Here is a 27,783-nt window from a genome sequence, read left to right on the forward strand (position 1 = left end):
CTCTTTAAACAATCTTGTTGTCTATTATCACTGTGTATTTGCTATTTTCATTACTGTTTTTCATCTTACTTGTGTTTTACCAGTTGTCATAAAGTCTTTCTTCTCAATCAGTTCTCTTAGTTTCCACACTTTTAGATAACATTCAAATCATTAATGGATAATCAATTCTATATTAGTTTTAACTTATGATCATTTCAGATCAGAGACCAACTACCAATTGAGTTAGAAATCCAAATTTTACATACACCATCGACTGTGACTAACACATAAATAAAACAAGGAGAAGATACAATTGAGCATAAAGATCTTGAATAACTCATAGTTACTTCTCCCCTGTTCCTTGAAAGATTAACAATACCTAAACTAGTTGTTTATCTAGACTTTGATCTCATAGGGGAATTGAAAATTTTTTGTATTAAAATTCCTCTCCTCTAAGCCATCGAGGATATTCTTGTTTATGCTAAAACAATTAAAGAGCTATGTGTGAAAAATCCTCTAAGGAAAGTAAAAGCTTAACCCACTATTCATGTTGTAGGGACCTTGCCTGATTTTCTCTTGAGTGGGGAAACACTAATAAAATATGAAGATCCTGGAAATCCCATAGTTAAAGTCAAAATATATGGCTGGTCCTTTCCAAACACATTAGTTGAATTGGGTACAACCATTAACATATTAATAGCATAAACTTGTAAGACACTTGGTATCACAGCTCTAGAACCAACCATCACCCTGCTAGAACTTGTTGATTGTTTCATGTTAAGATCAGAGGGAAATTTACAAGGTAATATGGTCTCTAATGATTCATTGGAGTATCCAGTAGATTTCCTCATCATAAACCCAAAAAGTTAATTCGATGGGCACCCTCTAATTTTCGGCCAACCTTGGCTAGCAAGAACTGATGCTTACATAATTTGCCGAGAGGGAAACATGACCATTGCTAAGGGAGATGTTGTAAAAAATATTCTTTTATATCCTCCTTATTAAGCGAGTTCGCCCATTGTGAAAAAACATAAAAAACCACCCTCCTACCTAGAGGAAAGCATTTGTTCACCGCTTACCATAGCAGACGCGCTTGACTTTAAGAATCAGACTGAAGATGATGTGATCCATAAATTTATCAATCAGCCAGCCAATATGAACAATGTCAAATGTAAAATGTTAAAAGCTATTCTTGACAATGAAGCCTCAGAAGACTTTACCCCATATGGGGACAACTTTGATCAAGGGCTACAGACATTAGAGAAGGTTTCGGAATGATGCATCAGCACCAGGTTTTGTTTAAGCAATGTCAAGTGTCACATGATGATGACAGAAGGCGTAATCGTGGGACACTACATTTCTGCAGTTGGGACACAGGTAGGTCAAGCAAAGATACAGGTAATTCTCCTACTACCTACACCCGTACTCAAACGGAGGTACATAGCTCCCTTGGATATGTAGTTTATTATCACAGGTTTATAAAAAAAAATCACAAATTACTACGCCTTTGTATGATTTAACAGGAAACGTTGGTTTTAAATGGTCTGATAAATGTGACACAACTTTTATAGATTTGAAGAAATTAGTTTTGAGGGCACCAGTATTATGTGGACCCAACTGGGAGCTGACCTTTCATATCTATACAGACACGTCAGATGCAACAATAGGCATTGTCCTCAGCTAAGAGGAGGAAAAAATGCCCTGTGCTATTTATTATATCAACAAAAATATTACTGGTACTGAACTTAATTATACAGTAACAAAAAAGGAATTCTTAGCTGTCATTTATGCCATAAAAAATTTAGACATTATATAACTGGATATCAAGTTTTTCTCTATACTAGTCATTCCACCATTAGATAATTAGCTAACAAACCTATTACAAATGGTCGAGTGACTTGTTGGTTGTTACTTTTGCAGGAGTTTGACATCACCATTAAAGACCGTCTAGGGAAGGAAAACCCAGTCATGGATTTTCTATCTCGGGTTCCAAAGATAAATGATCCATTGGCAGTAGATGACCTATTTCCAAACGAAAATTTGTTTTTCATAGAGTTCAAAACACCATGGTATGCAGATGTATCAAATTATCTGGTAGTAGGAAAGATGCCCAGACACTTGACAACAAGTGAAAGGAAACAGATCATCTAGGACAGTGCCTGGTTTTCTTGGATTGGTGGATACCTTTTTCATACAGGGTCTGATATGTGCATACGCAGATGCATTCGTGAAGATAAAATTTACGACATCCTGAAGGCTTTACATGAGAAGCCCTGCGGAGGACACTTGATAGATCGCAGAATGGGGCATAAGGTACTACATATGGGCTATTATTGGTCCATTATTTTTAAAGACACTAATAAATATGTCCAGGCTTGTGATAGCTACCAAATGATGGGTCATCCTGTTCAATCTGATGAAATGTCATTGCAGCCCCAATTGGTAATAGAACCTTTCAAATGATGGGCATTGGATTGTGGTGGCCCATTCCATCCACCATCAAACTAAAAGGCCTATATACTAGTTTCCACAGACTATGTAACCAAGTGGGTAGAAATAGTAGATTTTCTAAGATCTACAAAAGAAGCCATAATAAATTTCCTTTTGGGGTTATTTGTGCGGTATAGTTTATCTAAGGAAGTGATAACAGATGGATGAGGGAAATTTGTAGGACATAATATTACAGCCACTCTATGGAACCACCACATCACACATAGAATCACTTCCATGTATCACCCGTAGGCTAATGAGTAGGTTGAAAGCACCAATAGGGTCATCGAAGCAATTCTATCCAAGATAGTTTCGACACATCGGTGGGACTGGGCTACTAGACTTCCAGAGGCCTTGTCAGCCTATCGTACAACTTGGAGAAATACTACTGGATATTCTTCATACCAACTTTTATTTGGCAAGGAACCTATCTTTCCGATTGAATCTGAAATAAAGGCTCTCAGAACAACCCAGGAAATGGGATTGGATCTAACAAAGGCCCAAACCAAATGACTCCAACAAATAAATGAATTGGATGAGGCTCGACTACTTTCTCTACAACGCACCACGATTATTCAGCAACAAAGGGCAAAGCGGCATGACAATATTATTAAAAAGAAGACACTTCAGAAAGGAGACTAGGTGCTCCTCTATGATTCTAGATTCCAAGACATTCCGAGCAAGTTACAGACAAGGTGGCATGGCCCTTATGAAACTCAAGAGGTACACAACAATGGAACTCTCACTCTGACTACCATTGATGAGTCTAGCCACTATTTTAAGGTGAATAGAAATCAGGTATGTCTTTATCATAAGCCACTCACCAAAGAGTCTTTTTGCCAACAGGTATGTGATGATCCCACTATGCAAATTTTAGCTGCAGGGAGTAATGATCCAATATATTTTCTCTCATAAAAATTTATCTTTATTCAACTGTAAATGATGTATATATTCTCTTTATCAGTGGTTTCAATTCAGTTAGGCATCACTATGTAAATATGAGGATTTCTCTTGTTTTTGGGTGTGTTTAATAATTGTTGTTCAATCAATTGAACAACACAATTTCTTTTTGCGTGTTTTATTGTTAAATTAGTTGAACAACACTAACTTCTTTTTGCGTGTTTTGCTATTCAATCAATTGAACAATTTCTATTCAATCAATTGAACAACACTGATTTGTTTTTGCGTGTTTTGTTTTTCAATCAATTGAACAATTGTTGTTCAATCAATTGAACAACACTGATTTCTTTTTGCGTGTTTTTCTTTTCAATCAATTGAACAACATTGATTTATGTTTGCATGTTTTGATGTTCAATCAATTGAACAACACTGATTTCTATGTGTGCGTTTTGTTGTTCAATCAATTGAACAACACTGATTTCTCTGTGTGTGTTTTGTTGTTCAATCAATTGAACATCACCAATTTCTTTTATGTGTTTGTTGTTCAATCAATTTAACAATTGTTTTTCAATCGATTGAACAACTACTATTTAGTAGAACGAACGACTGCAATTTCTTTTTGTTTTTCCATTGTCGATCGTTCTTTTTTCCATTTTCTTTCTCTTCTATGTTTTTAGTGAAACCCTCTATTTAGATTTGGAATTTTTACCTGAGATAAAAGAAAAAATAGTAATATTAATACCATTATGATTTGTAAAACCTTTGATGGTCATCTTTATTATAAAACTGTCCTTTTTCATCTATAGAATGATTGGTTGAATATCTTCTCTTTGGACACATCATAAAATGATTTACTATCTTAATAGCATGCTTGTTTATCTTTCACACTTTTAATGGATAATTCCATTTGGTATGATGATATAGGGATAAAAACATAACTTCCATTGGCATTCTTTTTACTTCTTATGCCATCCTTGACTCTTAAGGAGTAAATGAGCCTCCCTCCCTTTACAATAAAAACATGAAAATATAAAAATGCAACACACATCTTCTTAAAGAGGATAGGGGGTCTCATTATGAGCCAGCCTACCATGATCATGAGGATGTAACAAGTGGCATTCCATTATGGCCACCACACTAGGGTAATGACCTTCTTGATAGTCAAAACTGTCATAAGAACAAAAGGTCTCATCACGAGCTAACCTGATCACTTTGTTATATCCTGGTGAATGGCACTATGAGTATTTGGTTACCATGCCAGCATAGTGGTCTTTTTATAGCAAGGAAAAGGTAAATCATCTAAATACTAAAAGGAGTACTCTAGCTCATTTTTGGGTTAAAAAGAAACCTGTCAAGGCTATGAATGTCTGATGGCAGCAGTGGCTTTGCTTGTGGCATTGAAGTACTCTGTTACATTGCCAAATACTCTTTATCCTATTACCCGCTATTGATTCATTTCTAAACGAGAATTTACCATTTGAATAGAATTCATAACTAAATTAACCAACATGCATGGTAAACTATATATTTATATGCATTATAGCATTATTGTCTGATCAACCGATACCAAAAGCCATTCATATTTATCGTTGGTCATGAGTTTGTCACCTTTTCCACCTAAGGTAAATATCTCTTCACATAATGATATAATCTTTGTTTTATTCCTTTGACAAGCATTTCAAATCTTTTGAACTGTACTACTTTGATTGCTTTTGTCGTATTTTACGCTGCTTTGATTGATTATCCGACTACATTTATGACTTCCCAACACCCTCTCCCTTTTTCCCATGCTTTGTGGGCATGGACGCCCTTTTTTTAATGGAGGTGGGATAGTCTGTGTTATGGATAGCATGTGTGATGATTAGTAAACTACTTTTTGGTTGAAGGATTGCATTATGAACGTGCGTGTGTAATAATTATTAAACTATTTTCCGATTGGAGGGGGGAAGGCAAGCATTATGGATAGCATGTGAATTAATTATGATGTTATGCCAAATACTGCCAATGAGAAAAATAACATAATTTCTTTTTATATTAACTCTCAAACAATGTCACTTCTCCATCAATAGCTTTAACATTCTACGGTGTTGTTCCAAACTATGAAACTATGGGAAGAGTGCATGCAAACTTGTAAGTGAACCAGTTACTATGAAATAGAAAGCATGGGTTGAAAATCCATCTGCAATGAACCTATAGTGCTCCGAGTATCAGAATAGGCTCGTTAAATTCTTGGGTGTTGTTAGTGCCTAAATGTACCTCAAACTGAGAAAGGTAGGATCTAGGGTAACATCAAACCACGCTTAACCTAGTAGCTAGCCCTACCAGGTCGGGAGAGGGCTCTCTCTTTGTCAATCTCAGAAAAATATGATCAATGAGGGCTTGAGATGATTGATATGAATACTGATCTTAGGCTAGGTATGTGTGCGAAAGAGTTTGATTAAATTTGAAGATGTTTTATTGGCTCAAATGGAAAGGAAAATTTTGGGTCTTGGGAATGAGGCCCAGTTTTGTAGAGGTCTCAATGGGGCAAGGTAGGCAAGTGATTTGATACTTCAAATTGAATGAAATGGAAATATTTAGATAGGTGAGGGGTTGAAGAGGGCAATAAAACCTCAGGGATCCTCTTCAAACAGTTGAAAACATCAATAACTAAGAAAACCCTAGGTAGAGCACTGCAATTTCAATGGATTCTACCTTTATCCTTGTTTTCTTTAGTTAAGAAGAAATAAGAGAGATAATGGCATACATAAAACACGTATAAACTTACATTTACAGAAGAAAACACAATATCAAAGCAACATGCCACATGAATCCCATAGAGTGCTACAAACCCTGGTCTATTCCTTAGCCAAAACTATTGAGAAAATGTATACAATGAAGCTCCAAGCCTTCTCAAAAGTCCAAACATGCTAATGACTGAAAAATTACAAGATATAGGCAATAAACAACTCATCCTAGCCTCTAGAGGTCGAGCTCATGAGTTTAGGAGTTGTTCCAACAAATTCTAAACTGAGAAGTAAAAGGTAGGCAGTGGAACAACTTGCCTCTAAAAACTAGGGAACTGATTCATTCAGTTGCAAACTACCTTTTCATGGATGAATCTACCTCTATGAGTGAAAATTTAGAATAATTACATAAAAATATATCAAGTCACATTAAATTACATCATGAATTTGACCATTAGAAAGAGAAAAGTCAAACTATCATGAATCTAGGCGAAAAACAGAGTATTTTGGTCAGAATAAGCAAAATTCCTCCAATGCGCCGCGCTGATTTCCATATGCATAGTGTATTTTTTCAGCTGATTTTGGAGGCCTTACCAGTGTCCAAATTTGCTCCAATTTTTCTTGTTGAAAAGGTATGCCTGTCTACTGTCCAAAATAAGTAGAATTTCTGAATTTGGCCTCCATTTGCCCCTCTAAAATTAAGTTCTCTCAACATTGCTTCCTGTGTGTCCAAAAAGGGGTAGAAAGGTCATTTTTAAGGTGTTTTTGACTTTTTTGGAAGCTCAAAACCTGTCAAAATTTCTTTTCCATTTGTGGGCATGCATATTTTTCCATGACAAATCCAAAAATTTTGAGTTTTCCTCAAAAGGAGGTCCCCATCAAAACTGAGCACCAGGTGGCAGAGCGCATCTGGCAGAAAAACCTGTTTTGCTCCAAAAATTTCTAGTTCGGCACTTTTTCTTAGTATTACCTACAGTTCAGCACCCAATGGTCATGTCTCCGGTGCATCTGAATGCACTTTTTCTCTGTTAAAGGTGCAGAGCATTGAGTGCATCGCACCACTACCTAGGTGCATCGTGCCTTTTTGCAGACCAGATTTGGAGGCCTTCCCGATGTCCAAATTGGGCATTAGATAGCTTGTTGGAAAGTGTATCAAGTATACGTTCCAAAATAACTTTAATGTTTCAATTTGGATTTAATTTGCCCTGTCAAAAGTCAAATATCCCAAGACTGGTCAAAATGTGCAAAATAAGGCTACTTTAAAGGCATAGTGTTGTTGCAGTCAACTTTTTAAGGTCTTCCTCAACCCCAAATTGAGCTCATGATGGCTCATTGTAAATATCCTTGTATCGAGTTATCATTTTACTCATAAATAAAGTCATTTGGCCAACCAAGCTAGGAGAAAACTTTATTTTCCCAAGGTCACTTCAGAGGTGTATCAATTCTCCTGAGGCAACTGTATTTTTGACATTTCTCTAAAACCATGACACCTATGTAAAAAGTGAAGGAGGTTTTCCTTCCTTGGCATATTTTGGACAAAAACCTCTCTCATTATTCCAAAATTCATCTTTTCTTGCTCAGAAACATCATTGGAGTAAAACCTATCCTGATGAGTGGAATAGGGGATTTTTCGAAATGAAGTGAAATGAAGGGGATAAGTGGCTTCTAAATTCTTGAGAAACTTTTTGGAAGTATGGAGGGATGTTAGGAAGTAGGGGAAAGTGGAATTTCAAAGATTGAGTGAGGGGAAGGGGTCAAAAAGGGAAAAACATAGGCCTAGCCTAGAAAATTGTCAAGTTGTAGCAAGAAACTCTGGTTTGTGCGAAAATGATGAATTTGAAGGATATCAGTGATGGGAAGTGTTTAATAAGGTGCATTAGGGATAGGGGAAGGTGTATGAACATCAGGATACAAGTTTTACTGATGATTTGACCATCCAAGGGAAATTGCCTTCAAAACCCTAGGAGAAGGAAATGAACCTTACCTAGGCATAATTGAAGCATGAACAAGGTGTAAAATGACCCATTGGAAGTTGACATGATGATGAAAACACTCTGAATGATAGTACACTTAGCTAAATGGTGACATGGACCGACATTTGGATAACTTTGAAAGGAGTGAAAACAAACCCTAGACCTAATAGCTAGTGACCAAATTTTGCTTGAAGACTCACTAAAATGACAAAATTTGACCTTGACACCTTAAAATCACTTTGTAAGAGCATGTTTGATCACTGGAGGAAGGCTACGAATACTGACACTAGCAGGCGCACCGACTGGCTTCAATACCTGCCCAAATTACATGGATTTCATGAGGAAATAACACTTGAATTTTTGTATAATTTACAGAATGGCCGCATGCAGTGAAAGGAAAAAATATAACAGTCTCTGAAGCAGTTATAGCCAAGTCTCTGAACTTCCAACAGAAGGTACGAGATGGACAGATAATCATGTTCTTCTACAAGACACAGTCGTAGTATTTCAAGACCTAGATGAACAATTGGTACACAAAGGAAAAGCGATACACCCTACAGCTTTAAGGCAACCATGGCAGGAATTGGGGACCATTGTTCACAGGTATGTCATGTGTGACGGATGTTAATATGTGGTAAAACCTCAAGAACTCAAATTCTTAGCTATTATGAGGTAGAAAATTACAGTTAATTTTCCATTTTATTTAAATTCTTTATTGCATGACGTTGCTAGTCAAGCAACAAAGGCTAAGGACCCACATTTTGTCATCAACCATCATGCACTGATTAAATTAATCATCATTCATGGAATGGCCCAAAAGAAATTGACCTGAGATAACCTTTTAAATCCTGCTTTGACCCCACCTGAAGAAAACCTAAAGACTAAACAATAGGGGGTAAGAGTAACAAGTCTGAAAAGGACAACAAAAAGAAGGAATCCTTCTTTGGCCTTGGGCCCAGTAAAGCATAGACGCTATGCGAGGATAAAATCACAGCAGCACACCCGAATTCAAATAGAAGAAGCAGGGTCATCTCACATGCCCTCTCCAAGTCCACAAGATGAGTTTTTGTAGGACTATGAGGAAGAGGTTTCCTGAGTACTATAGAATATGGGGACATTCTGTGAAGAAAGCGTGCTATCTGTAAATTGTAAAGGGAAAAATTATGCCCCTAACCAGTCCGCCCCTACCGGTAGTTCTGGCCATGATGAAACTTTGTCATTTGTTGATAATTTGGAGGGTTAAAGGGAACCAGTTCCTTCTATGAATGAGCCCCTTGAGAATATGCCCATGCAGAGGAAACCATTGGGGATGGAAATCAAACAGAGGCTATTGTTCCATTGGAATCCACGGCAAAGGAAAACCCTACAGAAGAAACCCCGGAGGATGAAAATCAGCCAGGGACACTATCTTAATGAAGTCCCCAGAGGAAGAGGCCCATATAGAAGAAGACCATAAAAATGATAATCACTCAGGAGACACCATTCCATTAAAGTCTCCTGAGAGGGAAGCCCATCAAGATAAAAACTTGGAGGACAAGAATCCATTGGGAGACACAGTTCCATTGGAACCCCCTCCTGATATTAGCACAACCCCACCTGAACCTGAAATAAACATAGTTGTTTCATCGCTGATCAAAAAATCCATGAGAAAGAAAAAATATAAGGAAAGACTGAGGAAGTTGCTTAAGAGGTACAAGAAGCAGAAGAAAACAATTAATCAACTGAGAGAATGGTTGAAGGAAGCAACTAGGGTCTGGAAACAGAAAGTAGAACTGGAGACTGTAGGGAACCAAATAGAACACTATTCTTGGGAGGATATTGAAACATAGATTGAGAGCCCTTTTGTTTGTTCAAAAGGGATCCAAATAGAGAAATGTCCCTTAAATAGTAGTGAGATGCAGATAGAAGGTCCTTGCTTTTTCCCAATGGAAACCCAGGCAGACTTTCCCATGACAGATGTTGTTGTCCAAACCAATTCTGCAGAGAATACTCAGGAAGAGTGTTGTATGTGTCAAGGAACATCTGAAGTTGCTTTTCAAACTGATTTTGAAGAAAATTCCCAAGAAGATTGTGGTATGAACCTAGAAGAAGTTGAGGCTACTATTTAAACTAACTTAATGATAATACATGATGATGAAACACAGACAGAGGAAACACCTGACTATATTCCTCTGGTAAGGGAAGTTGTTATCATAAAATTGCAAAATGAAATAGCCAAGACTCAGCAGGAGTTGGCTCGAAATAAGGAATACGTAATGCCATTACAAGTACACCACGAATCAAGGAAGAAATTTGAGGCACTTAGTATCACAGAAGATGAGACTTTCGCTAATTTCAAAGATGAATAGAAGAAAGTAGAAAACGCACAAGCCAAGCAGCAGAAGGCCAAGGAGAAAATGGAAACTATTTTCTCTCTCTACTCGAATGCTTTGTCTTGTCGATCACCTGCCACCAATTATGCACAATTATTGTTAGAAAGATACCTCTTACTAAAGGTTAAAGTCATCAGGGCTAGTAACTCAGCGGAATTCAAGACCACTCCAGAATTTGTCAAATGTTTCAAAGAAAAAATGAACAGGTACAACGCCTTTTATGTGAGTTATACATGCACAATTTTTTCTTGGAGGATGACTTGGATAGTAATCCTAGCCCCTTCATTGGGGATATTCAATTTCAAGCTTTTCTTTCTTTTGCCACCAATAAGATCAAATGGGATAAAGCCGACAACACTTTTTAAAAAACATAGTATGGTATAGACTTATGGGTCAGGGGACAACCCACAAAACCCCTACATCTTTCTCTCCAGCATAAACAGTTCATGAAACGAATAGGTGTTGTGGCTCAATTAGGATCACTCCATACAAACATCATACAGGCAAGAAAGGAATACATTCAGGAAATTAAGGAAAAAGATTTGTCACAGTAAGACAAAGATGGGAAGCTTCCAGTATCAATGTCAGGAACATAGAACCACTTGGGTTTAGAAATTTCAAAACTCTACTCGCCTACACAAATACAATAATAAGGTCCTAAACATGGGCCCTGACTATATAGGGTTCCGTTACAAAAGTTTTATTATATAGTACCCTACTAACAGGTATTACAATGATTATAATTTGTCAGATTACCTCTTGAACCAAGATTTTTCATTACTCAAAGAGAAAAATGGTTTTAGGCTATATAAGTAAGAAGTTTATCCTGCTTATTCCTTGACTCAACTGCACCTCAATCATCATATTACATGAGGACATGGAAAAAGGTAATAAGGGGAGTATGTTGGGTCATGGAAAAGGTATGTTTTATCCTCATATTAGTTTAATTAATAATTTGCATTTATGTATTATTTTCGTTTTAGGAATAATTATAGAAGAAACAATTGCAAAAGCTGGATAAAATTGATCATTAATGAGTTGGGTAAATCTTGACATGAAAACCTAAATTTCACTATATTTATATGCAACCACATGAATTGAACGAGTGTTGTTCAAACGACAGAACAACAGTGACCAATAAAGGAAAAGGACAATGTCTCAATTATGAAGGATAGTGGAAGACCAGGAGGATCAATTCTATTATGTGATGAAATCAGATTTTCGGTTGCAAAATCCTCAGGATCTCTTGATCCTGAGGATTCCCTTTTATCCATTTATCTTTCCAAAGTTTTATAAAGCCATTAGGCAAATTGAACAATTGGTTAGAAAACTTTAATATTGTAATTATTCATTTTGGACATAGAGAACTTTCATTATTGTGATGTTGTAACTATATTATCAAGTTTAATGAAGAAGATTGTGTTTTACTTATAATCGTGTTCTGTGTATCTTTTAGCAGCGACTTCTAGAAAATTTGGGCTCGGTCAATAGGAGATTTATTGCTTTAATTGTGTCATATTTATTTGTGCTTATTCTTACAATCCTTTATTATTGTTAGTTTGTGAAATTAGCATTATTCTGATTGCAGTGAGTATTGATGATTACGATTTGCTTTTATTGTTCAAACTAGATTCTAGATCTTATCGTGTTTTACATGTGTGCGTTAATCTTTACCGAATTGATTAGGTTCATTTAAGTATTCGATTGTTGTTCATTCTAAAGTAGTGTTACTAGAGATCTGAAGCTTATTTTCAATTGCTTTCCATGAGGTGCTTGCATATTTACTTACTATTCAATTGTTGTAGCTTTCCTTCGTGTTGAATGAATTATTGTCAATACTATTTAGATTTTCTAAGAGTGATTTATTTTACTCATATTCCAATTCAGGTCTTTTCACAATAGATTAAAGTAGATTTGAAAATTCTTTAAAGATTTCTTTCATGATTGTTTTGGATTAAACTTCGAGAATTAGATATTAATCATTACAATGATTCTAAATCATTTCATTATGAACTAGCCTCTGAATTCACTTGCATAGACAATGTTGAACACTCTTGAAATAAACAAACTTACCTTGGGTTGATGATTAATGTAGATATTAATATTAATTTTAATATTCATCTTAGTGCACCAACAAGTTGTGTGAGAGCATGGTCAACACTTGGACTCGATGGGTGGAATATGTTTGTCATGCATGCAAGAAGGTTGTATATTCGCTTGTTATGTATGCATGGTAGTGGTCATTTTTACAGTTGTTTTGACATGTAGAGGTTGATGATGTGGATGATGAGATACGTTTTTCATGAATGCATGTCGGTTTTATATGCATTTTTTATGCATGTCAGTTTCTATATGTTAGTATGCATGGATTGTCATGGTTATGCTTATGCATGTATAGTAGGTCAAACATGCATCATGAGGTAATTGTATGCAATTCAGTTCATCATGATATTTTTGGTATGTTATGCTGCTAATATGTTGGTTGAGATGAAGTAGGAGAAGCATATTATCAAAGCGAGGTTACAACATTGGACCTTGGGGTAGGAGTGGATCATCATACATGTTCGTATGTTGGGAATGTAGGTATGTGGGTTAATGGTATTTATAAGCATTAGGGTTATGTACATGTTTGTCATTCTATGGTTGTTATGGTTACATGTATGATAGATGTTAGTTAATCAATGTGATAATATGTACATGCGTAGGTTAGTCCTTAAGGATTGTAACTTGTTGATATATGCATTGTGGTCATATGCATGATGGTTATGGTCATTGCATTTAAGATCTTGATGTTATATGTATCATTAAAATATTGATTGGACTGTGAATATGGTTATTGTTATGATATTTAGGTATGAGTTGATATATTTTTGATATTATGTTATACTAATCTAGACTGATTGTGCATATGTGATTGTTATGCATGAATGACAATAGTTTATGGGTTTATGATGTGAACATGTTAATTAGTTACTGTTATGAATATCATGACTTTATTTATGTTTGAGTTGGTGTGTTGTGAAGTTATATCATGTTAATATAGATTGATTGTTTAGAAAAGATAGCCTCCCCTGAGATACATTGAGTTATGAGTTTTCTCATGTCATCTATTTGGTGTTTTAGTGTTTGATTATGTTGTCTAGTTGATTTATCTAACATCGTACATTTATAGTTTGTTTGAATGTTTGATTAACTGCATGATATGAGTAGGTGTATATAAGATTGCATGAAGGAATGACTTTGTTTGAAGATGGTTGTACTAACACATTATATTCTAAGACAGCTGATATGAACTTGAGTGTAAGTAGGTTCTAGTTGTAGTATTATGATTATTGATTGTCAATTGATTATGGCATGGCTGTTAGTTTTGATAAAGTTTGATTTAAAATTAATAGACATGATACCTTGATATTTGGAACATGTGACTGACATGTGTGAATAGTTGTAGGAAAATGTGCCTAGTATTAGCATGACAAGGTAAAAATTAGTTTGTTTATGTAACTAATAGTTGGGTGATGTGATAGTAGATAGTAAGACTCAATTGCAGCAAGGAAAAAGGAAAAAGGAAGGAATTTGGTAAGAATTCATTTGGCAATGTTTGGAAAATACAGTGCAAATGAATGGGTGCTTTTCATATAAGAAGTCTTCTTAACCTTTATTTTGTCTAATATTATGTGGATATGTGCTATATTTATGAACATGTACTTGATAGGAATGACAACTAATTTTTAGTTATTGCAGGATTCGTCAAGGAATCAAATCCTCTTGATAGATGATGTATGTATGTGTTAAGTTACAAGGAAGTGTGGTTGGCACAGTAAGGTAATGTAACTAGTATGTTGATTATGTTTATTTATGCATTGAAAGCTATGTGTTTATAGCAATATGATGCAGGGGATTTCATAGCAAAAGAGACTGCCATGAAATCTGAAGAAGGCTTAGGTTTATCTTTCCCTTGGAAGCAATGGTAACCCATGGGAATTGAGTCATGGTGTCTATTGAGAGCCTTGTGATTTCGGTTCTTTGTGCTTGATTTGAAATTTTGTTTATGTCTATTGTATGGCCATACCACTTTGTTTGTGGTGTTGTATTGCTATTGGTTTTCTTGGTTTCCTTATTGGATTCTTTTGGTTTTTTCATTTTATGTTTTGAGGGTCTTGGGAATTGGTTGGGAAGGAGGAAGTTAATGGAGCTCAAGAAGAGGTGTGTGGTACCGAAGAGACAATCTAAGACCCAGATGAAGCTCGGTGTATGTATAAAGGAAACCAAAGGAAATAATATGACAACCAGTTAAATTGGTGGGATCCATTGAGGTAAATGGATAGGGGTAGGACAATCATGAGAAAGGTAATAGGAAAATAAGGTAAATGAACTTGAGGTGTCAAATGCCTTAGCTATGTTGAGAACTGTTGTTCTTAATTTTGTGCATGTTGCACATGGATAAAGGGAGTTCTCTTAACCTTGAACTTATGCTATTTGGTAATTATGTTGTGATCATGATTATGATGATGTCTATATATGTATACAAGTATGTATGTATGTCATTGTCTGAAATGATCATGATTTTGTATGCTAATGTTTATATATATGTATGTATCTATGTGTTTATATCATTGTCTAATAGGGTTTTCAAGGATCATTATTGTGGAGTAATGATTACTTATGTAGGCGAATGACATGAAAGAGGTTCTTGGTCTTATGGGGAATCAAGTGGGAAGAGTATCCTCAACAAATTTATGAGGTCAACATCATGTGGATATGAATTAATATTATGCGTTTATATTATTCCTATGTTTACATTATGGACAGGTAATGTTGAGAGGTACATCAGTGAAATGAAGAAAATGTGATCTACAACATGGTAGGATAAACATGGATGGCAAAGAGACACTGGAAGAAAGGTTTCTTGGTAGAGACTGTGTGGTTTTGGATGTGCAGCGCTACTGTTGTGTATATGTTGTGCATATTGTATATTAGATGATTGCACCTATGATGTTCTTTTCCTGTTGTATATTTTGTGTTGTGTGCATATTGAATAGGCAGTGTTGGGTGTGGATGGTGCTATGTACATGTTGGATATGCGGTGCTATGTACATTTTGTACTGTGTGCATGATGGATATTTGGTGTTGTGGCATATGGTTTTTTGCACATGTTGGATATGTAGTGATGTGTACATATGATGTTATTTACATGTTATATATGTAGTGTCATGTACATATGGTTTTGTGTCCATGTTGTGCATGTGGTGTTGTTCACATGTTGTACATGTGGTGTTGTGAGCAGGTGGTGTTGTGTACATGTTGTGAATGTGGTACTATGTACATGTGATGTGGTGTACATCCAATGCATGTTGTGTTATGTACATGTGGTATTTTGAAGACATTGTATAGGCAGTGCGGTGTACATGCAGCACTATGTACACATTGTGCACGTGTTGTGGTGTACATGTGATGTTGTGAACACATTGTGTAGGCGGTCTTTTGTACATGTGGTATTGTGTACATGTTGTGTAGAATTTCCCACTATAGATCAACAGATTATGAAATATACTAAAGAAAAATACAAGATCTACTTCTACAAAAAAATTGTAGAAGCTTAATCTATTTTGAGCAAGATCAAATAGAACACATATAACTAAGAATGAGAAAGAAATCACACATGAATGCAGATGAATACTCTAGGGAAAGCCTCAATGAAAAACCTCGATCTTTGTATTATCATACAAGTGGAAATATTCTCGGATTACAAAAAGCATTAGATCACAAGCTATCATGCTCTTAGTACAATCATACAATACAAATCACAAACTAAATAGACACAACATATGCCTTCCCTTAGCCCTCCAAGCCTCCTATTTCCTTTTGCAGTTTCTCTTGGCATCCAATGCTACCACTTGTGTGAATTTGCCTCATCACACGCTCATCAAACTCAAAAGTAACTACAAAATCTCCAAGGAATGAATTCCTTCTACATGAAAGAGATATCCTCGATGGAATACTCTTGCAACTGATAGTACACTGTCCCATCATTCGATCTCAACTGGGTCTCTGACTGAACTAACATATATGAATTATTTATGAGAGAATATTTAGTTGTCTGAAGTGCAATAGTTACATGCATGCATGCATTAACTAACTAAACTCACAATTAGTTCTGCAAACTATTGGAACTAATCTAACTGGACTTAACTCATTGAACTGAGCTAACTAATTACAACTCAAAGTACAACTCATCCCGATCTCCTTTAATCAAGGGATAACTTCCTCAATCAATGGAGAAACTGTTTCATGTCTTCACATAGCGTTCATGTCTGGTTTCCTACAAGTAATTAACTCAAGATGAATTAATTAATTATTTTAAAAACAGCTCCTAAGATCAAATTCGAATTTTAATTCTCAATTTTAGTTTAGGGATGAACTAAAATTGGAATGTATCTTGAAATGCTATTTATAGCAGTGCTATTTTTATCACTTCTATTTTTAGCATTTCTTGTTGCTATTTTCAACACTCCCTCTCAACAATAAAGGGATTATCAATCACCCCAATATTGTCTCTGTGGAACTCGAACTTACATTTTGACAATGCCTTAATCAAAATATCTACATCCTATTCCTCAGTCGAAACATACAGCCACAAAATGATCCTCTTCACCACATATTCTTGAGGATGATGGTACCAGATATCAATGTGCTTGGACCTGTCATGAAATACTGGATTCTCAAATAGTTTGATAAAACTCTGATTATCGTAGTAGATCAAAGTTGGATCCATCCTCTGAACAAACAATCCCACTAGAATCTTCCGCATCCAAATGGACTCACATGTTGCCTAACTGGTAGCCATGTATTCAGCCTCTGCTGAGCTAAGTGCAACTGACCTCCATTTCCTGCTGTACCAGGAAACTACAACCGAACCAAGGTTGAAGATTCATCCAGAAGTGCTCTTCCAGTCTAATGGACTCCCTGCCTAATCTACATCTGTGAAGCCTTGAAGCTTCACTCCCTTTTTCCATCTATACCACAATCCATACTGAAATGTGCCTTTGAGGTATCTCAGCACATGCTTCGCTGCCTTCCAAAACAACTTGGTAGGCTGAACCATAGCTTGACTCAGCTGGTTCACTGCAAAGCATTAGTCTAGTCGTGTGTTGACTAGATACATCAGTGAACCCACAAGTTTCCAATAAATAGTAGCAGTTACTACCTCACCTAAAGTAGTATCCTCCTTCCTCCAATTACCAGCTAGAGGAGTATGCATGGGCTTGCAATTCTCCATGTGGAAGCACCTGAGTATCTCATTGGCATACTTGCCTTGAGACACAAATACTTACCCATATTTCTGCCACACTTCCATGTCTAGAAAGTAGTGCATAAGACCCATGTCTTTCATCTTGAACTCTCTTGCAAGGTCCTACTTGCAAGACTTGATCAACTTATCATCACCTATCAAAATCAAATCATCCACATAAAGAACAATGATCAGTGGCTTACCTTCTACCATGATGTGGTAAAGGTTCGCATCTACTTCACTCCTAGTGAAGCCCAACCTGGTGAAATAGCTGTCGATCCTAGTGTACCAAGCACGAGGTGCTTACTTCAGCCCACACAAAGCCCTCTTGAGTTGGCACACATGCGACTCATGATCGAAGGTCTCAAAACCTTCTAGTTGCTTAATGACCAGCTCTTCCTCAATCTTCCCATTGAGGAACACAGTCTTCACATCCATCTGATGGATCTTCCAACCCATCTGAGCTGATAGTGCCAACATCGATCTGATCGATGAGTACCTTTCTACAAGAGAAAAAGTCTCATCGTAGTCGATCCCCTCGACCTGTGAGAAACCACGGGCAATGAACCTTGCCATATGTTTCTGAACACTGCCATCAGATACCTGCTTTACCTTGTAAAGCCATCGGGAACTCACCACTGACTTGTCCTGAGGTCTTGGGACAACATGCCACACACTATTCCAAATGATAGAGTCATACACCTCTACCATTGCATCAACCCAGATTGGTTATTGCACTGCCTCCTTGAATGAAGAAGGTTTAGACTCTACACACTCCCCAACCAAGGCCATGTAACCAATGTACGGCTCGGATGACCTCCTCTGTCTGTGCTGAGAAGATGGTTGTCCCACATTCTCTCGTGCATCCAAAATCAACTTGTCAGCTTCCCTTGATCGTTTTTCCCATCTCTGGAAGACTCGGCATGAGTGGATGTATCCACTCCTGGATCCTCTGCATGCAGTTGCTTCGCATCAATTTGAGGCTCCTCATCCTTAGGAACTGAAAGTTCCTCCTCTGCATGCAACTTGAGCTCCCACTTAAGTGATACTCTCATGACCTTTTGCTCGTCAAACTTCAGATCTCTGTGTACCACTATCCTCTTACTAGTAGGTAGGAACACCTAATAGTTGTGGGGTGTATCAGTGTACCCCACAAGCATCCCCAACTTAGTTGTTGGATCTAGATTCTTTCAGGCATCTTTGGTCACATGGCAATAAATCGACGATCCAAAGATCCTGAAGTGACTCACATCTGGTTGCTTCCTGGAAAAGGCTTCCATAGGTGTCTTCATTCCTAGTATATGGTGCGGGCTTCTGTTATGCAAGTATACTACTATATTGCATGCCTCAACCTGCAAATGAATTGGCAGGCTTTGGTCATGCAACATCACTTGAGCTACTCCCACAATCAATCTGTTCTTCCTTTTGGCCACCCCATTCTGCTGTGGGTTATTAGGTGTCGTCAACTCCCATTTAATTGCTTCTGCAGCGCATAAGTCTTTAAACTATTGGGAGACATACTCTCCACCATTGTTAATATACAAGGCCCTTATTTTCTTTCCAAATTATTTCTTTGCCAAGGCTTTAAACTCACAAAACCTCAAGAAGGTCTGATCCTTCTTTTGCATAAAGTAGGTCCAACATCTAGGAGAAAAATCATCAATAAAAATAACATAGTACCTTTGTTTAGTGCTGGAGGCTGTAGAGAATGGTAAACATACATCTGTGTGAACTCACTCCAGGATTTCTCCAGCTCTACTGTCTCGATCCTGAAAGGAAGATTTCGCATACTTACCCAAGGTAAAACCTTTGCATGTATCCGTCTGCCCCAGTTTTCCCTTAGGAAGTCTGGTAGAAATGTTCTGCATGATCTTTAAGGACCCATGGTGCAAGTGGCCTAATCTTCTATGCCATAGCTCGCCAACATCTTGGCTCTGCACCAACTTACCTTTGGAACTAAATGCATCATAGCCGTCTACCTCGAGCTTGTAGAGATTGATAACTCGAATCCCAATCCTCTTGGTCTATCTAGTACTAATATGCCTCAGGAATACCTTTCCTTTACTAAAGACTACATCATAGCCTTTGTATTCTAGCATAATGATAGACACAAGATTCTTCTTCAGACCCAGTGTTATCACTCAGGTTGTTCCCTTTGACTGCCAAGGGAATACGGCCGAGGTAACCACAAAACAATCTTTGGACTGCAGGTCCTAGCCTACCTACAGTCAGAGAGGGCTCTCTCTTTAGGATTTAGCTTTGTTTAAGGGATGATTTTAGGCTAGATATGATGCACATGGGTTTTGTTTGAGTTTTGGTGGGATGGTTGATCTATTCAAGCAGAGTTGGCATGCAAACTGTAAGAAGTTAAAACCATTCGGCATGGAGTCTATGAATGTGAATTGAAGGATGTGTTTTCCTTGGAAGAAGAGGGGAATATGGAGCAGGATAGCTACACATGGCACAATGATTAATGCTGGAACAAGGATGAAATGGAGGTCAGGGGATGAGAGGCAATTAAGGATCTCTCATCCAACCAAAGAGGGAAAGTGGATGAAGACTATATAGGAGCAATGAAGGATTCCTAAACAGCATTCAAAAATGAGAAATATCTTAAACATGGTCAATTAAGTATGCATATTTATCACTAATTCAGAGGAAAACATAGAAAAGTTACAAGAATTGAGCACAGAGGGCATGAAAGCCAGCTCTGAACTATTCCTTCTTCCTGCAACTTAGATTATGATATACAGATGATACAGATACATATAAATTGATAAACAGAGGGAGGAAAGACTTATTGAACCATGAGCAAGCACATGAATTCCACATCAAAGCTCTTTAGCCATTGAAAGCACAACCAACCAGTTCAGATGCAAATATTCCAACAATATTTTATTACAGAAGTTCTTAAGCTTATAACACAAGTCTGGAATGAGAAATACAACCAAACAACCCTTTACACTATACAGAGGGTGGTCTTTATAGAGAAAATATCTAAAAATATGTACAAACAGCAGATCTAAGGGCAGATCTGGAGAAATGAATGATTGTAACCTAACATTTATTGGAATGAATGAAAAAATATCTATTTAATCAGCTGCGCAGGGACAACAGCCTCAAGAATGAATTAATATGGTCCTTTGGAGCTCTGCGCTAGCAATTTGCCATAACTGCTCCTTGGAAACTTGTAGTGCTGCTCTCAGGTATCTTTATACACTGTTATGGCAATAACTGGGCTTTAAACACTTGAATAGCCTCTTTAGGCAGTTCTGCTACTGCAAAGTGGCTTTAATGCTCATAACTGTGATCTGGTGGGCTTTGATGGCTTTGAGCTGCTTTATTGACTTTGATGGGGGCCTCTTTAATGTTCTACTGCTTTTAGGCTGCTGATATTTTGAACTGATACTCTATAACTATCAAATCGCCCCATTCTGCTCTTTGAATGCAAAATAACTACTGCAAGTGCTTTCCATGGCCCCTAGAATGCTATCGGCGCATGGCCGATAAAAAATGGTCCTTAAACTGATAAATTTTGCAACACTGGGTCAAATAAAGGAGCTCTAGCGGCATGCCAAGGAGAAATCCCTGCATTTGGAAGTATTTGGGCCTGGAGCGATCTCAAAATGGATAAGGAAGCCATCATTTCCTTTATACCTAGGCGGGCACGGGCGCCGAACACAAAACATTAAAAATGGACCTTTTATTATGAACAGGCAGAATGCCTTTAAAACATGAATTTCATCAAAATTTGGGGGGTAGGCGGACACTGTGCAAAATACTAAATCTTGGCCGTCAGATCCGGTGCGGGCCGATCCAACGACTGGCGCTAAATCGGAAATCAGCAGATCGGCGGATCCCAAACCATAATGCCTCCGATGAGCGATGAACCCCGCGGACCCGAAATGCATTATAGGCTCCCTTTTGATTTACATCTGGTCCGGCCCATCGGCGAACCCAACTCAACGGATTTTAATAAAAATGATAAGCGGACCCGAAACCCATTCAAACTGCTCTTTATAACTTTTCGGCTCCAGCCCGTCGGAGCCTTTCCATTTCGCTGTACAAGGGGCCATTTACGGACCCAAAAAATATATATGTCGTGCCTTATTATTATTTCGGCTCCAGCCAGTCGGAGCAATATATGGGGCAATGCGATAAAAAACGGGCCGTTGATCTGAGGTCCCAAATGGACGGTGGAGATTAAGTCGATATTTCGCTATCAACGGGGTCATGGGGTTGCCACATAGAAACGCTGAAACCCATCGGACTCGAAATGCCTTTATGCCGCGCTATATTACTTTTCGGCTCCGCTGGTCAGAGCCATACGGGAGTGATGCGGTTAACTATGGGTCGTTGATATCTAGGCCTGAATGGGCAGCTGAGATTAAATCGGTGTTTCGCATCGGAGGAGAGCATGGGGCGTGACTTCATTTTTGTTGCGATCGCCGAAATGGGGGTTGCGACTTAATACGGGCCATCGGATCTGAGGCTTGATCGGACGGCTGCGATATGTATAATGCGATAAAGGGGAGATATATAGGGGCGCCTCTGATAGCGATATCGCATCGGAGGAGAGGGAAATGGTGTTATATATATATGCGGCCAACACTGTTAGCACCTCCGACAACGATATCACGTCGGAGGGAGGGGATTCGGATCGGAGGAGGGTTTAGGCCTATAAAAAGGGGTTCATGCCTTGGGAAAGGTAAAACAAGGCCCAAAGATGGATTATTATACATATGAAGGGAAACTATGCAAAGGAATGAGTCCTTATGCATTTGGGAGATGGTTAGAGGGGGTATTGAGGGCTCTTGCTAAGTTTCTGATAAACTTAGCAATTCCCGAGGATGTATATGGTTATCTTTCAACCAGGGGGAGGGGATAAGTATATAGGGGAGTAATATACATAGTTTTAGTAGGGGAAGGGGAAATAGATAGGGAGCTACATAGTAAAGTTAGTAGTTAACATGAAAAGTGATAAGAAATAACTAAGTATGTGAATCTTAGGCTATTAAGAGGGAAAATGACTCATAGAAGCAGTATGGACCTTCCTTGAGTGAAGCAGATCTTCACCAAGGGAAATGATATGGAGAATGATGAAACTAAGAGGTATCAAGCAGATCTTGACCTCTTTGGGGGAAGTTAGTGAGTGATTTGGGGAAAGATGAAGAAGGGGAGTTAGACATGCCTCGCTTAAAGTCCTCCAACTGAAAAATTGCCTCAAACCAAAAATGAATTTCTTACCAAAAATTGGAACACAACAGTGGCATTTAGACTAGCACACTTTCATGGACAGTTCTTTGGCCATCTGTAGCAAATATGGAGCATTGCAGCATGCATCATATGACATATTTGGCATGTAAAAATGTCGATCATGAAAGATGATTAACCTGCTGCAGCAGGAGGCTAATAGTGGCTCGACTTGGGGATGGCTTTTCCTTGTGAAAAGCCAAGAACAGCAGGTCAGACTGCCTTGTATTCAATTGTTGCTGTGCTCTGCAAAATTCCCTTGGCTGGCTGCCTTATTGATCCTACCTACCTACCTACCCTAACCAGCACTTACTTTGCTGTTAGGTGAAGTGAAATAACCAATGCATCCATTTAAGAAAAATAGACATCAGTGAGATTTGCTGCTTGTGCTTGCCGGTGAGAAAAACTGAGATCTTGCAATCTGGTGTGGCTTTGTTAATCTTTGAGAAGATCAAGAAGCTACTGACCTCCTTTGCTGTGTTTAAACACTGTACAAAACTGTCCTGCAACATATATATACAATTTCTAGGCTGAAATAAAGGACTGTACAAAGGTTCAGGATCGCTACCATGCCTTGGAGTCGGGAGATCATCAACATTTTGATATTGAGGCACACAGCCCGCTAATGGAGAAGAGCATTGATCTCTTTCATTATTCTGCCTGCCAGTAGATGGGTCATTCAAAACTTGCAAAGGTGCTTGCACTTTATTACATACAGGCTCATTTGGAACGTGACTGATCTGCGCAGGCTGCTCCTCTTCTTCTTCAAATACCTGAGATGGCTGAAAAAAAAGCGGCAGGGAAGGGAGTCGATTTATTTGCTCAGGTGCTGCTGCCGAGTCTTCCTCAATCAGATATTCGATGGCTCTTCAGGGCTGCAAAACTAGAGGCGATTCATCTGGAACAATATTTTGATCATCCTCCAGGCAGTCAATAACAAGACTTGCTGAAAAATGTTTATTAATTGCATGATATTTCTCCTTAATAAATTGAAAAGATTCAAAATAGAAAGGTAAAGTTCCTTCGCTGATATCAAAATTTTCTGCGCTTTCCTCCTTTGCTTCATAGCTGAACTGGGCAAGCTGATCATTACATTCAAGCTGCTGAGCCTGAACTTCGCTTCCTACCAAAATAGGATCTGATTCCTCTGCAAGGCTGATTTGGTCGTTAGGCTCATAATCATCATCATACAGATCATATTTGGGTAGACAGTTGGAAGAAGAGAAGCTATTATATTCACACAGTATATCAAGAGACTCCTCCTTCACATATGGCTCTATGAATATGTCATCTGATTTGTGGTAGGCTTGTTTGTGAATGTCACTACTTTCCTCTTGCACAACAGATGTGTCCTAGCGCTCTAAACTTTCTACTTTCATTGTGATCAACTGCATCATTTCTTCTGACTTTTGTAACACACTATGAAGTCTTTCTTCTTGCTCTGCCTTGCGCTGTTTTTCCCTCCTCTTTAGATTTGCGTCCACGTCCACGGCTACGTCCTGCATCTATTTCAAAATGGACGGGCATCTTTCTCTCAAACGAAATTCCGTTTCTAGATCAAAAGCTCTTGGATATTGCAATAGAGCCAGATCAGGGGGAGGCCTAATATTCAATGGCATAGAGAGATAGACTTGATTGAATCGATCAGAAAATTGCTGAACCGATTCATTTGGAAGCCTTTTTAACTCATCATAGTCTTGAATGAGTGAGAGGAAACTAACTTTGATCATCCATCTATCAAGAAAGAGCTTGGAACACTGCTGAAGATTTGAGATGTTGGCCTCAGGCAATTCTTTAAACCAAGTCCTAACTTCGCCTTGCAAAGAAAGGGAAAATAGTCTAAGACTGACATCTTCATCTTCTACTTCAAATATATTAAGATAATTTTCAAAATCTTGGATATGTTTCTGGGCAGTAATACCATTTTCTCCATCAAATCTAGGGAGATACTCAGGATGATTTGCAGGCAAAGGATTCAGCACAGGAGGCAAAATGAGAGGCTTATATCTATCAGGAACTTTATGAGACACAGGAGTATATACAGGAACTGTAATACTGGGCTCTATTTTTGGTTCCTCCTTGGTTGTATGATGATCTTCAACAGCATTTGAAGGCTGCTGCTCTAATGTGCAAGGAGGCTTTTCAACAACATTTTCCAAAGGAAAATCATAAAAAGCTGATATAGAATCGTCTTTAAAATACAATATACACAACAAAACTTTATGGAGAAAAAACATGACCTCTTGGATAGTAATCCAGGTCAAAAGCCTGATCTGCTCATATATCTCTTTTGGGTTCATTTCTCCAGTTGGAGTCTTTATTATGACTGGAGTCGTCAAGTGGATGAATTAACCTTGAAGTGTCTGATCTCTGTCCATCGTCACAGATCAGAGCTAAACATGAGAAGCTCTGAAGAAAAGGGACACTTTCTCTAGAAAACAAGGCAAGGTAATCAAAATTGGGGGTATCAAGTAATAAACAAATGATTTCAGGTCCCCAGTGGAGTCGCCATTATGTTATCACTCAGGTTGTTCCCTTTGAATCCCAAGGGAATACGACCGAGGTAACCACAAACCAATCTTTGGACTGCAGGTCCTAGCCTACCTGCAGTCAAAGAGGGCTCCCTCTTTAGGATTTAGCTTTTTTTAAGGGATGATTTTAGGCTAGATATGATGCACATGGGTTTTGTTTGAGTTTTGGTGGGATGGTTGATCTATTCAAGCAGAGTTGGCATGCAAAGTGTAAGAAGTTCAAACCATTTGGCACGGAGTCTATGAATGTGAATTGAAGGGTGTGTTTTCCTTGGTAGAAGAGGGGAATATGGAGCAGGATAGCTACACATGGCACAATGATTAATGCTAGAACAAGGATGAAATGGAGGTCAGGGGATGAGAGGCAATTAAGGATCTCTCATCCAACCAAAGAGGGAAAGTGGATGAAGACTATATAGGAGCAATGAAGGATTCCTAAACAGCATTCAGAAATGAGAAATAGCTTAAACATGATCAATTAAGTATGCATATTCATCACTAATTCAGAGGAAAACATAGAAAAGTTACAAGAATTGAGCACAGAGGGCATGAAAGCCAGCTCTGAACTATTCCTTCTTCCTACAACTTAGATTCTGATATACAGATGATACAGATACATATAAATTGATAAACAGAGGGAGGAAAGACTTATTGAACCATGAGCAAGCACATGAATTCCACATCAAAGCTCTTCAGCCACTGAAAGCACAACCAGCCAGTTCAGATGCAAATATTCCAGCAATCTTTGATTACAGAAGTTCTTAAGCTTATAGCGCAAGTCTAGAATGAGAAATACAACCAACCAACCCTTTACACTATACAGAGGGTGGTCTTTATAAATAAAATATCTAAAAATATGTACAAACAGCAGATCTGAGGGCAGATCTGGAGAAATGAATGATTGTAACCTAAAATTTATTGGAATGAATGAAAAAATATCTATCTAATCAGCTGTGCAGGGACAACAGCCTCAAGAATGAATTAATATGGTCCTTTGGAGCTCTGCGCTGGCAATTTGCCATAACTGCGCCTTGGGAACTTGCAGTGATGCTCTTAGGTGTCTTTGTACACTGTTCTAGCAATAACTGGGCTTTAAACACTTGAATTGCCTCTTTAGGTGGTTCGGCTACTCGAAAGTGGCTTTAATGCTGGCTTTAATGCTCATAACTGTGATCTGGTGGGCTTTGATGGCTCTGAGCTGCTTTATTGACTTTGATGGGGGCCTCTTTAATGTTCTGCTATTTTTAGGCTACTGATATTTTGAACTGATACTCTATAACTGTCAAATCACCCCATTCTTCTCTTTGAATGCAAAATAACTGCTCCAAGTGCTTTCCGTGGCCCCTACAATGCTATCGACGCATGGCCGATCAAAAATGGTCCTTAAACTGATAAATTTTGCAACACTGGGTCGAATAAAGGAGCTCTCGCGGCATGCCGAGGAGAAATCCCTGCATTTGGAAGTATTTGGGCGTGGAGCGATCTCAAAATGGCTAAGGAAACCATCATTTCCTTTATACCTAGGCGGGCATGGGCGCCGCACACAAAACATTAAAAATGGCCCTTTTATTATGAACAGGTGGAGTGCCTTTAAAACATGAATTTCATCAAAATTTGGGGCTAGGCGGACACTGTGCAAAATAATAAATCCTGGCCGTCGGATCTGGCGCGGGCCGATCCAACGACTGGCGCTAAATCGGTGATCAGCGGATCCCAAACTATAATGCCTCCGATGAGCGATGAACCCCGCGGACCCGAAATGCATTATAGGTTCCCTTTTGATTTACATCTGGTCCGGCCCATCGGCGAACACAACTCAACAGATTTTAATAAAAATGATAAGCAGACGCGAAACCCATTCAAACAACTCTTTATAACTTTTCGGCTCTGGCCCGTCGGAGCCATTTCGTTGTACAAGGGGCCATTTACGGACCCGAAAAATATATATGTCGTGCCTTATTATTATTTTGGCTCCGGCCAATCGGAGCAATATATGGGGCAATGCGATCAAAAATGGGTCGTTGATCTGAGGGCCCAAATGGACGGTGGAGATTAAGTCGGCATTTCGCTATCGACGGGGTCATGGGGTTGCCACATAGAAACGCTGAAACCCATTGGACCCGAAATGCCTTTATGCCGCGCTATATTACTTTTCGGCTCCGCCGGTCGGAGCCATACGGGAGTGATGTGATTAACTATGGTCTGTTGATCTCTGAGCCTGAATGGGCAGCTCAGATTAAATCGGTGTTTCGCATCGGAGGAGAGCATGGG

Source organism: Pinus tabuliformis, chromosome 6 (genome assembly GCF_031772625.1).
Source record: "Pinus tabuliformis cultivar Carrire ecotype Pingquan chromosome 6, CPIR1, whole genome shotgun sequence".
NCBI lineage: Eukaryota > Viridiplantae > Streptophyta > Pinopsida > Pinales > Pinaceae > Pinus > Pinus tabuliformis.